Raw genomic sequence first — 16,148 nt, 5'->3', positions numbered from 1 at the left:
CCTCATTCTCCAAATAACAAGCATCCATTCTGGCACATCACCAGATCATTGTGTTCTTACATTCATACCATCAAAGGAGAAATAGCTGCTAAAGTGTCCGTGTTGCATTCTTAGATTTAGCCTTGCCTGTTTTTGTCACACTTTTTCTTTCCCTGTACTCCATGTCAGCAAAAATTTACAGTACATGGCTTCAGCAGCAGCCCCTGTGTGTAACAGGCTACAATTCCAACCATGTTTTATTGACTTTCAGGCTGTCCAGCCTGTATTCTCCTGGCTGCTAAAGGAAGTCTCCACAGTCTTCACTGCTGTCCCTCTAACATTAGTCCCTAATTCCCATCATGAGTTGTTTAATAGACAAACAGCTCCCCCTCCCATAACTCTTAGCGCTGCAACTGAGCATGTGCGACCATCAAGCTGAAATTAATTTACAGGTCAATGCGCTATAAACATGCAACAATACTGCAGAGACACCATCATGTGCTTCTCAACGTCAATGAGCTTGCCAGACCTTTCTCCAGGAAGAAACAACCAAGCCAAAGAAGGTTTCTAGTCAAGGAAACCACCCAAGCAAGGTATCCATCTACAGACAGCTGTTTCAGGGTATTTGCCCCTCATCAGCGTGGAGTAAGATTCTGGCTAGTGGGAGCAAAGCCTAGTAAAGCAGTACTAAATTATTCTCAAATCAACTGGTGTCAGAAAGTTATACAGATTTGTAAATTACTTCTCTTTAAAAATCTCAAGTCTTCCAGTAGTTATCAGCTGCTGTATGTCCTGCAGGTAGTGATGTATTCTTTTCAGTCTGACACAGTGCTCTCTGCTGCCACCTTTCTCCAGGTCAGTAGCTGTCCAGAGCAGAAGCAAATCCCAGTAGACAGTTACTGACATGGACAGAGGTAACAGCAGAGACCACCATAGACTGAAAAGAATACACCACTTCCTGCAGGACATACAGCAGCTTATAAATACTGGAAGACTTAAGATTTAAAAAAAAAAGTTATTTACAAATCTGTGTAACTTTCTGAAACCAGTTTATTTGAAATATATATATTTTTTTTTTTCGGTGGAGTAATCCTTTTAAGTTTTGTACTTAACATCCCTTTAACTAGCACCGGATAGGGTCATGTTGTGATATGAACTAATGGATCATAATCCCATTTTGGTCAGCGCAATAAATATATACAAAACAACACAGTAAAAATTCTTCAAAGACACCAATTACGAAATAACATCAGAACTAAAGGGATTTCGAGTAATTGGACTGAACGTCGGGCAGGATGGAAAATAAGCCGACACAACCTTTTTACTTAATGGCCGCGCTAGTGTCAGTTTCCAATGAAAACACTCGTTGATACTATGCCATACCGACGCGAACGACTGCAATTTTCACATACAAAAATATAATAAATACATATAACAACCGCACAGCAAGTCTCCTCTTGCATTAAACGTTGGCCCGCATTCAAATTTGCACTCAATTTTTCAGCCATTCAGAGCAGTTTTAATCATGGCGCCTCTCTCTCTCTCTCTCTCTCTCTCTCTCTCTCTCTCTTTTTTCCCTCTCTCTCTTTGGTAAATATATTGGACAAAGTGACAATGATTCATGTACCCAGGCAGCAGAGTAATTAAATACAAATCATGTTGTTTTGACAGGACATGGTGAAGACATAAGGCAGCCGAATTTCTCTTGTCATTCCTGTGACCTGAAAGAAAGGAAGGAGAAGAACCTAAATCTGCTTCATAATGACGAGACATTTGCTACCGTGATCCGTTGTGTTAATTAACACTGATTTCACTGATTGATGTTCACTAATCAAGAGCAGACCGAGGATGCTCCGATGGAGAGAGGCGCTTACTAGATGTGTTTGCATGTCACGCTGGTATTACATTGTTTTACCTTACGTGGGCTCACGTTCAATGGATTTATGTCTTCTTTACATCTGTTTTTATTATATTTATATACCTGTCTTATGCCTTTTAAATAGATGTATTTTCATTTACACAACTAATATCAGGTAATATCCGGTTTCCAATCTCCAACCAGTTACTCCAGAGCTTCATGTGGCTCACTACCCTCATGGTACAGCAATTATAATTAGAGATGAGCAAATTGTCCATCTAAACAAAGCAAATCCCTCATTTGATCGACAATCGGCTTATCAGCCCGCTGCCTTTCAACTTTGTTCTAATCCCTGACGCTCCTCCCCAGGTGCCAGGAAAACCTGGATCCAGTCCTGGGAGACTCCTCCCAGTTTCCCAGGACTGGATCTAGTTTTTCCCAACACCCGAGGTAGAGTGGCACAGAGCAGAACAGAGCTGAAACGCAGGAGGCTGATGAGCCGCTAGCCAATCAAACAAAGCAATACACTTCTTTTAGATGGACGATTAGCTTGTATCTAATTATATTTATATGCTTTGACATTATGGCAGACATGAAGGAGAAGTAGAGACCAACAGCATCCATAGTGATTCAAATGGTGAAGTTTATTTACATGTCCTGGTACAGAGAATGCAATGGCGGAGATTTATCAAACATGGTGTAAAGTGAAACTGACTCAGTTGCCCCTAGCAACCAATCAGATTCCACCTTTCATTCCTCACAGACTCTTTGGAAAATGAAAGGTGGAATCTGATTGGTTGCTAGGGGCAACTGAGCCAGTTTCACTTTACACCATGTTTGATAAATTGCCCCCATTTGTTTTTACCCCTAAGGGTCTTTAACGGGGTTGTGTCATTAAAGGGAAACTCTCAGCAGGTTATCTAGCCTGTTGATATGTCCCTATAGCCCACGGGGCACTGAGGATGAAGGCTAGTTTCTTACCATAATCCTCTGAGCCATTTTTGTGAACTTTGTGGTTTAATTGATATGCTAATTAGGTTTGGTGCACTGGGGGTGGGGCTAACACCCTCAGTGCACCGACAGTGATGAGCCGGTAGGTCAGGGCGAATCATTGCCCCCTGTGCCCAAAACCACCACCACCACAGGTCCGTAAAACTACAAAGTTCATGAAAACTGCACTAATGATCAAGGTGAGAAACTTACCTTAATCCTCAGCACCCTGTAAGCTATAGGGACATATCAGTTGGTTAGATAGTTTTCTTAAAAAGAAACTAAGTCTAAACTAATGTATTATGTGAAATTACACATATATTTTACAAGGATTTTCTGTTTTCTGTTTGATAGATACTTGCTAATCCCCGATGTGTCTGCTTTGTTTCGATAACCTTTTTACCTTGGTTATGGCCTAAGGTGGGCCGGGCATGCTCAGTTGAGCTGCAATCTTCAGGAAGTACTGGCAGTTGGTCTCCACTGGGTACTATTCGGCCAATTATCGCTCCGTGTAATAAATACAACGATCAGCCGATGACAACAATTATCGGCTGATCATTGATATAGGTTTGAACCTATAATTTTCCAGAACCAACCTCAAATTGTTAAGTGTAATAGCGGTGCACGTCCGGCGACTGACGATATACTTTACCTATCTAGGCTGCAGGGCTCCTCTTGCGGTCTTCTTATCCCTGGGTCACGCACGTTCCAGCTTCAGAGCGGCCTGTCTGAGCTGAAAGGCCGCTCAGCCAATCACAGACCGGGACCGCCACGGCCAATGATTGGCTAAGCGGCCTGTCAGCTGAGACAGGCCGCTCTGAAGCTGGAGCGTGCTAGACCAAGGGAGAAGACCGCAAGAGGAGCCCTGCAGCCTGGACAGGTAATGTATAAAGTAAAAGCAAGGGCTGCAAGGACATCGGTAACAATGTCCTTGCAGCCCTTGTTAAACGATAATCAGGCAGTGTAATAGGCCCAGTAAACGAGCGCCGATCTAGCATAAATTTCTTTGCATCTGCAATTTTTGGCATTTGCTGTAGGTGAATTTCTCACAAAGGCAGGAGTCCCTGTTCCTGTATACTGAGTGTTAAAGCATACACTGTATGCCTTCCTGCTTAAATAATATCAACTGGGCCAGATACAGAGCGTCTGCCCCAATAAATGTATGTGAATACCCAGAGATACAGTAACTGCTTACTTACTACATTTGTTGGGTGCATGGAAAACAAGTACAGGAGCAGGGACTCCTGTAAAGACAGGTGCCCCTGTTTCTGTACACTGATCAGTAAACTACAATGCTTTTGCATTAGAACTTATATTCACTGTGTTTCGCACAGTCAATTATTTGAGTGAACCTACCTGAAACGAATTCTTTTTGGGGGTTTCTGCACATTTAATATCTGTCCTATCACTCCATTTTATAAATGAATGAGGCTCGCAAGAGACAAAAGGCTGGGGACCTCTGGTCTAGAATGTGGGTTTATAATGAGAAAGATACTACGTAATCTTTTTTTCTCAGGACTATTTTTCACACGTATTTAACATGTCACCTGTCTAATTCTTGATGAATGTTTTTTTTTTTTTTCCTTCTTTTACCGCAACTTCACACAAGCCCTGACAGATGAGCTTCTGGCAGGGTATAACTGGAGGCTGTAGATGTAATGGAATGAGAAGGTCCTTCATTGTGTAGGGCTGGACATTCCTCTACTCAAGTCTATAGTTTATATACATGTAAGTAATTACCTAGTAATAGCTATTATTATTTACTTACATAACACCAGCCTATTGTTCAAGACTATACAAAATTTGTCACCCAGCCCCCTAATGGGGTGCACAATCTTATTTCTCTCTCATCACACTAAAGAGTGTTACTTTTAGACCATGAGAGTAAAAAAAGCTAACAGGACGACATACAAACTCCATGCTAGTGCTGCCATTGGTCGTGTTTGAACCCAAGATCCTAGTGGGCAACACTGATAACTGCAGCTTTTAGGTAATGCTTATGTAGACCCCCCCATGGGTTTCTCCTAAAAAGGTGTTACAGACAATCGTAACACGATTTTTGGCCAGACAAGTTACCAGCCACTATACAATAGTAGAGGGAGGAGGGAGTTGCTGATGGTTCTGATCACTTTAAGAAAGAGGATGTCCTGAGGGAAGTTCCAAAGCTATCATGCCATAAAAGAGAACTCAGGTTCTGGTACAGCTGACCCAGATGCATACAAGCACTGGAGCAACACAACAGTCATTTTTAAGAGCTAGAAGAGTGCAAGAGTGAGCCATAAGCACCATAGTAGCACCAGAGTGAGTCACAACAGTGCCAGAGTCAGTTGCAAACATCGGAACGGACAAGCGTTGGCCACAAGAGCCAAAGCTCTGAAGTCTGACTAAGCAGTATTAGATGGGACCACAGAAGTCATTCTTCCTAAACTAGGTATGTGAGTCCGTCTAAAGCGCTTGGCTAGCAAGAACCAACAGCTGGAGTTAGATGTTCATAAGTTGCAAACGATTCCTCGGCCATCACAAGTTACACAGCTAATAAAGTTGAAAAAAAAAAAGAGTCCATCAAGTTCAACCTTTAACCCTACTGTGTTGATCCAGAGGAAGGAAGAACCCCCCATGAGGTGCCAATTACCCAGCAAGATAAAATTCCTTCCCGACTCCAAAATAGTAATCAGAATAATTCCCTGGATCAACGTCCTATCACATGAAATCACATCACATGCCCATAACTTGTAATATAATTCGGTTCAGAGGCTGCCTGTTTCTTGTTACTTGGGCTATAAGTAGTCTATCGTAGATGAAAATCCATTTAAAGCGAATGTACCAGTATTTACATCGGTTTAGGATTTTTACATCAATAGATTGGCACCGGCATGGGGATGCCAGTGCAGCTGCCCTTTTTTTGAATCACGGCCTGGTTCCCTGGTCTATTCCCAGTCTACGGCCTGGCCTGAAGCACTGGAGGCGGGACCACCAGCCCCAGTGTGACGTTCTACCCCCCCCCCCCTTCATTAGAATCAATGGAGCTGCGTCACAGAGGGGAGGAATTTCGTTACACTAAGGGCAGGCGGGGCTGCCTCCAGTGCTTCAGGCCGGGCTGGTGAACAGGAATAAATTGGTGCCTTATGCGGGAACTGTGCTGCGGTCCAAAGAAAGGACTGCGGCACTGGCATCCCCACACCAGCATCGGTCTATTGATGTAAAAACAGCTTCTATTTTCAATAGTAAAAATGGTAAGTGCATAAGACATCCTCCCAAACACTCTCTTAAAGCGACGCTGTACCCACTTTGTGACCCCCCCCCCCCAACTACTTATACCATCTGATGAGAAGTCCTTTCTGCTGGTATGTTTATCAACGCTGGTTGTGCTTTCCTGACGCAGAAAATCATACTTTAGTTGAGCTGTAGCCGTGTCAAAGAGGCGTTGCCTAGAGCAATCGTGCCCTAGGCCAGCACTGTCTGTGTGGTGTTGGTCTCCGTCTCCCCCTGCCTCCCGTTCCACCCTATGTGCACAGTGTTAGCTGTAAGTGCGCATGCGCCGCCTCCTGACCCCCTGGCGCCGTTGCAATGATGTAGCTGGGACTGCGCCGCCACTGTGGTGTGTCTTTTCAGCGCCGTCCCCGCCCCGTGGTAGTGACGTGCACAGCCCTTCCCCACCTCTCCAGCCTGTCACGCCTCCCCCCCCTTGCATACTATGGTGCCACCCGCTGCCGGAATCAGCTTGTCCACTTCTTCTTTGGACATGCACCGTTGTGCGCCTATCCTGCGCAGACGCAGTGATGTGACCAGCCTTCTCTGACTAGCTTGGTGCGTCATTGTGCACAAAGTGGGCACAGAGTCGCTTTAATAGGAGGTTGTGGGGCATTGAGGATAGAAGCTAATAAAGACCTCTTCACACTGCTGTAGTAATGGCGGAAAATGGATGATATGTATGCGCTTCAAAAATAAAACTTTCAATAATAGGCTACTAATACCATACTATAACTGCTATGCATAACTGCAATAATAAAACTGAATTTTCTGCTTGAATAATAAGAAAGTCACCCATTGAAAAAATAAATGTACCTATCACCTATAAAATATGTTCAGATATTATTTACTCTGGATAAGTCCAACACTGTACAAACCCTAACAGCCTGGCATACTCAGCCAGATAGCACAATAAAGGGATTATGGATTAATGAAAGGGGTGCACAGTTTCTATTCAAGCAAAACGGTGTACTCAATTGAAATACAGGTCTCCGCCACGACCTGTCATCATCTGAATGCCGGCTTCTAGAAGATAATTATTTTCTATTATTTGCTCTCTTCTCGGGTTGTTATGACTTTAATATACCGTGCTATGAGGTTAACGTTATTTAGTAACTGACATTAAGCACTATGAAGTTTCAACTTTTCCTCTTTCTAAAAGGCCGACGTGTTTCTCCACCCAGGGTGGTTATTGGGATGGAGCCACCCATCTCCCATTAGACTGTAGACCTTTTCCTGACCTCACACTATGAGCTGTGATCTAAACTGTACAAAACCCTAACTTACGTTATTTTACACAATGATACCTTAAAATAACATCCAGTAAGCTACGGATTTCTCTACAACATGACTTGACTTGAGCGTGAGCTATTCTATTATTATGGAGGAATTTTATATCGTAGATATGGCGGATTCTATAACTGGATTATAATGACTGGCCAACAGTCATAGTTTGAGCAAATATGTCATCATACTCATCATAAGATTCAGACAATAAGTGAAGTTCGTGAATACATTATGTAAATAACCCTTCAGAAAAATAGCTGAAAATGCATTTTTTCTCCCCAGAGGCAATAAATCCATCTCAGCCCCTTTACACATGTATTGAGTTTTCTCCTATACAATTTCCCTAGAAAATTATAGACTTTTTATTTAAAGGGGAACTGTCATTGCTTGAAGTCATTGGGGTGGTGCTTAGTAGTCTGTTTTTCCAAAACTAATCCCTACCCCCAAAATAATTCCAAGCTTGGTTCTTTGAGTAGGCTTGAAATATAAGCACAGTTCCATATAGAGAAGGAAAGCCAAGGGCACTCACCCGTCAGTAGTGAAGAATCTTTATTTCATAATGCAATAAAATTTCCAGATTGCACACTGGTCACGGCAGATGCCATCCAAGTTACAGCGTGGTCATGATGGCCATTTCGCGCGCATGCGTGCTTCATCAGATGATGAAATATAAGCCCTACTCCAAAAATAAGCCCTAGTTACAGTCCATACTTCCAGAAATAGGTTATGTCACGGGACATCACAGAGATGGAGAATAGGCCGTGGCTCCCAACCCTCCTGTACAAGTTCCCCGCTACCTCCACAACAGGGCAAAATCCGCTCAACTGCTTTCAAGTCCCACTCCGGAGTTCTGCCTCCGGCCTAATTCACCCGTCTCTAAATGGTATACTGTATAGGCAACAATACATTTTTACCCCCAGAAAACATGGGTCCAAAAAGAAAAAGCTAGTGTGTGCAGTACAAGAAAGGAATTGAGCATAATGTGTGGTTGTTGTTCATGGAAAAAAAATTAGACCTATCTCAAAAATATAACACCCTGTCCTATTTTTTAGAGAAACAAGGTATCTTCTCACTGCCCCACTGACCTTGATTGATAGATCTCTCCCTATACCCAAACAGAAATAGATGTGATGGGCAAACATCCCGATGTTCAGTTCGGATCATGAACACGAACATACAAAAAAAATTATCGCAATCGGTTCGTGGTCACTGAACGTTCACGAACAAATAACGAACATACAGTAGAAGTGTACGTTTTTGTCTACGCACAAGCGTACAGATTATCAGGTGCAAAGCGTAAATTACGCAGTTGGGTACGTTGGCAAGTTCCGATATGTTCGAAAATGATTGTTATAACCTTTCCGATCATCAAATTGTTTGTAAATGGCGAACACGAAAAGTTAGCGTCATGTTAGAATATACGAACATTTACAAATGTTCGCTTATCAGTGCTGTCAATCAAGGCTGAAGGAGGAGAGAGAAGCTACTGGTAACTGCCCAAATGACTGGTAGCTTGGGTAGCATGAAAGTGTTGACATGTTCCCTTTATGATAACTTTAACCGTATTCATTTAGCTTTATTAACTTTAATGAAACAAAGCTGTAAGGAACCGATTTGATCTACTGAGCTACGGGACCCCAATCCAATATATAGATAGGATAGGATGAGGCAAGTCATGATAGGTGACAATCACAGCTCTATTCCTCCTCCTACACATCAGTACAGGTCACACTACATTAGAATTTTTTTTTCCTATAGAGGACAAAAAGCATAGCCTATATATAGCCTATTGTCTCCTACATCCATTTAGCTGCTGTAAAGCATCTCTATATGCTGTTAACAGAAAAAAGCTCAGGCTGCCCCCATAATAAAAAAAAAAAATAGATAAAAAGGTTAAGTTATGATCAGCAAGCATCTACAATATATTTCATTATTTAGCGCTAAAGAGTGAAAAAATCTTGGTGACATTTCCCCTTTAAGTAGATATATTGGAGCACAATGAGCAAGTGTAAGGATCTGAGCGACCTTGACAAATTGTGATGGCTAAACGACTGGGTTTTAGTTCCTCTATAATGGTAGGCTTGTGGGGTTTTCTTGGCATGTAGTGGTTAGCAAGTACCAAAAGCGATTAAAGAGATCCAGCTGATGGATTAGGAAGAAGACCATCACGGCTAAAGGTTTATTGATGCACGAGGGGTAGCAGAGGCACAAATTGCTTACAAAGTTAAAAGGAACATGTCACCATGACATAGAATAAGAGGAACTTAATAGATTGATATATATTGTTAGTAAATATCGTGTAGTGATTGTGAGCTTAGGAGTCCAGTGGGAGGTCTTACTCTACAGAAGACTTTATTAGTCACTAATTAGGACCACCCACTGGACTTCTAAGCCCAGAATAAGCAGGGACTTCTTCGTATAAAATAAAAGCTATTGTGAATCTTTCCCCACAACCTTATATTGCAGTCTGCTCAGATCCTCCTCTATCACATGATTGAATAGATTCAATGTAACAGGTTCCCAGTAAGGGTATGTGCACACTGAGGAATAGGCGAGGAATTTGAAGCGGAATCCGCTCTCAATTTCCGCTTAAAATTCCACCCGTAAAATACGTACAGAGCAATGTCCTATTGTGTTCAATGGGATTTCCACTCACATGGCAGAATTTTCAAGCAGAATTTCCTGACATGTCAATTCTTTGGGCGAATTCCGCTAGAGAAATTTTATAGAAGTCAATGGGGTTTGAATTCTGCTTGAATTCCGCTCGAATTGTCCTCAAATTCTGCTCCTACGGTATATGCACACTACGGAAACCCCGAGGATAACTTGCCGTGGATTCTGCCGCTCATCCCCGTGCACTCTCTGCCCGGCCCATAGACTCCATTCAAGCGGGATTGTTAGGGGTGGGGTGGGGGTCGGTTGGAGCAACGGAATCCACGGCAAGTTATCCACGTGATTTCTGTAGTGTGCATATACCCTTATTCTGTCAGAGATGAATAGGCAAGGAATTTGAAGAATAAAACTTTCCTTTTCCTCGCCTATTTCCTCATCTATTCCTCAGTGTGCACATACCCTTAGGCTTGCTATGAAAGAAAAGTGTCAGAAAACACACTATATAGCAGCATTTTGTGTATGGTGCTGTGTAGCAAACTGGTCAGAGCGCCCATGTTGACCCCTAGTCAATACCAAAAGCACCTACAATGGGCAAGTGAGCATCAGAACTGGACTATATAGCACTGGTCTGATGAAGCCTGTTTTATGTGTTTTATGTGTTGATAACTGGTGCACGTGCATCGCTTAATTGGGTAAAAGAGAGCACCAGGATGTACTATAGGAGGAAGAGCTATTGGAACCCTCTGTCCTTGTGAAACTTATGGTGCAGAGGTCAATCCGAACCAAACTCAAAAAGAAAATGGCTGCATTAAACCAAGCGTTCAATATCCTCACACTTTTAATGTGGCATTGTCACACCTTGCCAACAAGTTGGTTTGTAAAGTTTGCTCAACTAAAGCTACTTCAATCACCTACAATTACTATTGTGTAGTGAGGACATCTAAGATCAACATTAGCTCTAGCCATAATTTAGCAAACACAATTAATCTCAGCTGCAAAGTTCACTGAATTCACAAAAGAACTGCTTGTATTGAGCCTCATGGATTGGGTTTTTCTTGGTCAAACAGTTGTGCACAAGTCTAAGATCATGATGTGTGATGGCAAGCATTACCGGCACACCACCATTGGATGATGATATATAATGGAAAGACCACGGTTTGGTGTGTGTGAGGAGCAAACATCCTTCGTAAAATGTGTTGGCCGACTGTAAAGGTTGTTGGAACAGAAATGATTTCCTGTGGGATTATTAAACAAAATAACTAACAATAATGCTCCAGCAATAAGCTGTTTGCCATTGGTCTTAAGCTGGCCATACACGTTAGGGAAGGCTTGGTCGAACCTGCTGATTTCGACAAGACCAGTTGACCAACTACTGGTCTTGGACTGGTCTAGAGTGTGGTGCCTTCTACAGATGCCTGTAAAGAGAAGGAGGAGGCATGCTAAATTAGGTGAATATATTAGCTGATTTATGCTGAGTAAAGTAACGGATATGTACAATAGGGCTTCTTACTAACTTCACACCCGCGTTTTACCCTCCGCTACAATGCCATTTCTCTTTTTTGTTTTGATAACAGAGAAATTGAACCTAGCAGAACCCTAAAAACTCCTCCCCCCATTAGTTTTTATAGTTTTGTTGTTGTTTTTGTGCTCTGTTTGACTTATTTTTCATGAAATCCATTCCATCACTGTTCTGTTTTTTGTTTTTTTGTTTTTGGATGGACATAAAATTTGTTCATGCACAATTTTTTGGCCCATCCAAAAAAAAAAAAGAAAAAAGAAAGAAAGAACAGAACAAAGTGCTCTTCAGTTTTTTTACATTATAGTCAATAATGATGGATCTAAATGGAAGGTATTTCCGTTCACGTCCGTTTACAAGGTATCCGTCATTCTGGTTTTTTTTTTACTGAGCATATGCAAAAAAAAGTGAGAGACCAGGATGGAATATAAACTGATATGCAAATGCAGATGTGATCCCACCCTTAGGCTATGTTTACACTACGTATATGTCCAGCCGCATATTTTTCGCGTCCGGACATATACGTGTAAAACTCCAGCCGGGATTTACGCAAGTTGCGTCCGGCTACGTACGGTCCGCGAGCTTACGCCCGTAAGCTACGTACGCTTCCCGAGCGGTCTGAGCGATCTGACAGCGGTTTTTTACTGGGATATCTTCGGCTAGCCCCGGACACCCCACAGAACCCTTTGGATCGGCAAATCAAAGAGGAAAAAAGAAGAAATCACCACTCCGTACGGGACCACATGTTACGCTACGGGCGTAAGTTACAGCATTTCCGTCCTGAAACAATGGTCTGGTTCATTTTTTACGGCGCCGCATACGATCTGGGCGTAAGTTTGTACGTAGTGTGAACTGTGCAGCCGTAGATCGTATACTTTCCATTGTACACAAACTACGTAATTCTGCGGCCGCTTATTCACGGAGCGCGCTACGGTCGGAAACTTACGTAGTGTGAACCTAGCCTAAACCTGAATTAAGAGATAGAACTCTTATTCCATAAAAACATAGAGGATTGTTGGCAGAAAAAGACCACTTACTCCATCTAGTCTGCCCTTATATTATTTCCTTTCTTATTATCTTAGGATAGATATGTGTTTATCCCAGGCAGGTTTACATTCAATTATTGTAGATTTACCAATGACATCTGCTGAAAGTTTATTCCAAGCATCTACTACTCTTTCAGTAAAGTAATATTTTCTCACGTTGCTCCTGATTTTTCCCCCCAACTAACCTCTGACTGTATGCCCTTGTTCTAAAGTTAATTTTTTTTCTAAAAACACTTCTTTCTTGAACCTTTTTAGTCCTTTAACATAATTAAAGGTTCAGTTTCAATCTGTCACTCCAATACCGAGATATAAGCTTTAGAAGCTTTATGCAAATTAGGAAATTAAGCTCGATCTTTCCCCTGGACTGCAATAGCCCAGCCGGATTTAACCCCTTCTCTTCCTAACTAACGTTCTATTCTTGCAGGTTGACATTCACTCCGTGAACTGGGCATTATCACACATTCATAAAACGTCTAAAGCTTATATCTCAGTGCTGGAGCGACGGATTGAAATAAGAGTTATATCTCCTGATTCGGAGTAAGAAGAAATATTGTACATCACTTTAGTCTTATTGTACATTATTATGTCTTTACATTAGCCAGCAGAAACTGACCACTGACAGGTCCTCTTTAATTGTCCGTTCTTTTTCGTTCCCTCTGGAAAAGTCTGGCCATGTAAGTGTATGAGCAGATACGGACAAACAACTATATTATCTGTATGCCGAGCTCTACACATTAAATTCTAATGGGAATCCCTACAAAATCTATTAGAATATATTAGTGTCCATGGTAATTGTGTTACGGTTGTCATTGATAGCATCAGTATCTCCGATGCTAGTACCATAAGTAGAATAAAGAATAATAGAGATGGTGATTTAAGACTGGCTAGTGTATGATAGACAGTTTGCCCTTCAAAGTACAGATTCAAATATAAAAAGCTATAACGACAAGAAGACAGACCCTGTAGGTCATTAAAACATAGTTCACATAAAAACCGAGGTCTGCATAGCAACCAATTAGATGGCAAGTGACATTTTTTAACCTCTTTGCACTGATTTTACAAATGACTCCAGCTGCCAAGAGGATGGAATTGAGTGCTACATCTGGTTCGGCGCATATCGTTATTATACAAACAATTAATATATTTGGCATGGAGATAGTCTCCTTTAATTTTGACTTTCCGTCTCCCTCATTTTCACTCTCTGGAGTCTTCCTGACACCATTTTATCATATTCATTGTCAAAGCAGAGCATTCTTGTCGTTTCGTTTCAAGACCTTAACAGAACTACATATTATTCAACGGGAATTTTATCCAAATTTAACTAAGCAGAGACGGAGGAGAGGGGGGGGGGGAATAGTCCATCTTGACATTTCATAAAATTGCTTTGTAGTCAAGCTAAGAGTGGAAATTAGGTTGACATTTTAAAATATGTAATGAATGCCCTTTTTTCGGCGGCTCGCCATTGAATTTCAATGCAACAAATCAACATGATCTGAGAGCGTTTGCAAACAATTCGCCAAAACCAGAGCTGCTTTATATACAAAGACACTGACATTTTTTTTATGAAATGAAAAATACTCTCCGGCTTTGAAGGGATGTCAATTCAATTCAAAATTGTAAGATGCCAGTGATAAAACGCATTGATATTGTGATCTCGTATGAATGTCCTTTATTTCGCTTTGTGACAATATTGTATTCCACTAATATAAAATGACTTCCTAGTAAGTCGTCTGTCAAATTATTTGTATAAATGCGAATTCATCACAAACACCTTTGACAGTGACCTGCAACTACTATATCAGAACCTATATGGAATTTATTACCCTATTTTTCTCTTTAAAGGATGCACTTTTTCCCTCCAAAGTGGAGAAAAAAACTCAGTGCATCTTATAAAGTGAATATGCTGCCAATGGGTAGCTGGCAATGCACTGGCCCCCAAGCCCCTCTCCAATCTTTCTCTGTAGCACAGAGCAACCTACTGACAACCCTGACCTGCTGCTGCCGCTGATCCACCGTAACACCGCTATCACCCGCTGATCTGGCACCAAGTTTAATCCTTTCACGACTATGGGTCATTGATGCCTCAATGCACAGGTCGTTATAGGACTTCAGCTTATGGGATCATAATGATCCCATAAGCTGAAGTCCCTAGCTCTGCCCCCTCTCCTCTGTCCCCTGCTGCTGTTAGAAGCTTGTAACAGCGGCAGGGGAGAGAGGGGAGGGGGCTGAGCTGGCGGCCGCACGCCGAGACCTCCGGTGCTGATAGTTGCGGTGGGTCCCCAGCTATCACTGACAACCGGGACCCGCCGTGGATGACACAGGCACAGCTCCTGTGCCTGTGTCATCCTGTATTATAAAGTGGTGCCAGGGAGTTGTAGGATGCTACAGCTCATTGAGGGTTAACTACCTGCCATCACTGCTCCCAGAACAACCTTTTACCCATAGCACTACACATAGCACTGCAGTTACACATCACCACCACTACACAGTAAACAAAGACAAACTCCTATCATCAGATGCGTCTTGTAACGTGAAAAATATGGTATATTATATTAAATTATGTGCTCACTGAAAAGAAAAAACAAGAAGCTATTGATATCAAATGAAACTAATTACAATGTTACAGTAAAAGGATAAGGTTATTGGGGAAAAAATGGACAATTATGTGGAGGTTCTTGTACCCTGTTGGCCGCTTCTAGGCTGAATACAAGATGAAGTATGGTTGGACATGGAGGATACATGTTCTGTATGGCATCCTGCAGAACATTTACCCACAGATGTTGCAGCTGGGCCTGTGGATCCTGCACACTTGTAGGTTGCCGAAGCTGGTGTCCCATCTGGTCCCATAAATGATAACCCTTGCTGTGTGTGTGTGTGTGGGGGGGGTTATCCTGCAGCTGGAAGCCATGAAAGGCAACACATGTGGCTGCAAGATGTCCTGTACATACAGTATCACTGAGTTGTTTGTGTCCCTTATATCACTACTAGGGGCAACCGACTGTTGTACACAATGGTTCCCCAGATCATCACATAAGCAGGGGGCACTGTGTCCCTTCATATCAAAGTCAGGAATGAGGAGCTCACCACATGGCTCTATACTCCAACCCAACTGTTGATGGATCCCAAACAGAACCTAGATTCATGTTAAAAATTATACAGGTCTAGTCTGTGGTAGTCTCATCCATAACACCAATTAAAACTAAGGCGATGGTGGCTATCAATGGCCGGGACATGTAATGGGCACCATGACACCAAATTTCCTTCTGCGAAGAGCATGGTAATGATCTAGACAGGGATGGAGGGTGTAATGAAGGAGCCACCTATGTCTGGGTGGTGGACTAGAAAACTGTGGGAGTTGTTCATGCTTGTTGTCAAATCAAACAATCCTCTACAATCCAAGATAGCAGGCATCAATTTTTTATGATGCCCCCTAAAGTCTGTCAACTAGGCAAGATGTCTTTGAGTCCGTCTTAGAGGCAAGCCTAGAAGTCAATGATCTTTTGCCAATAAGTACACTACCCAAAAGTAGTCTCCTAGAGACTTTTTTCTTTATAGGGCAGCAGGGGAAGTACTCGTACAGCCTCTTATGGCAAGACCTTGCACTTTTCAC

At 42.2% G+C, this 16,148-nt stretch overlaps 1 long non-coding RNA gene across 1 annotated transcript in view; it reads right to left on the bottom strand.

Annotated features, from left to right (window-relative positions):
* Nucleotides 1-1,649: 1,649 nt before the first annotated feature.
* Nucleotides 1,650-16,148, bottom strand: part of LOC138783796 (uncharacterized) — a 41,238-nt gene continuing 26,739 nt past the window's right edge. The window contains exon 3 of the long non-coding RNA XR_011361756.1: nucleotides 1,650-1,700. This is a non-coding gene — a long non-coding RNA (uncharacterized lncRNA). The remainder of the gene's footprint in view (nucleotides 1,701-16,148) is intronic.

Source organism: Dendropsophus ebraccatus, chromosome 2 (genome assembly GCF_027789765.1).
Source record: "Dendropsophus ebraccatus isolate aDenEbr1 chromosome 2, aDenEbr1.pat, whole genome shotgun sequence".
Taxonomy (NCBI): Eukaryota; Metazoa; Chordata; class Amphibia; order Anura; family Hylidae; genus Dendropsophus; species Dendropsophus ebraccatus.
Note: the sequence above shows the minus strand (reverse complement) of the source record. Positions and strands in the feature narration are given on the sequence as shown.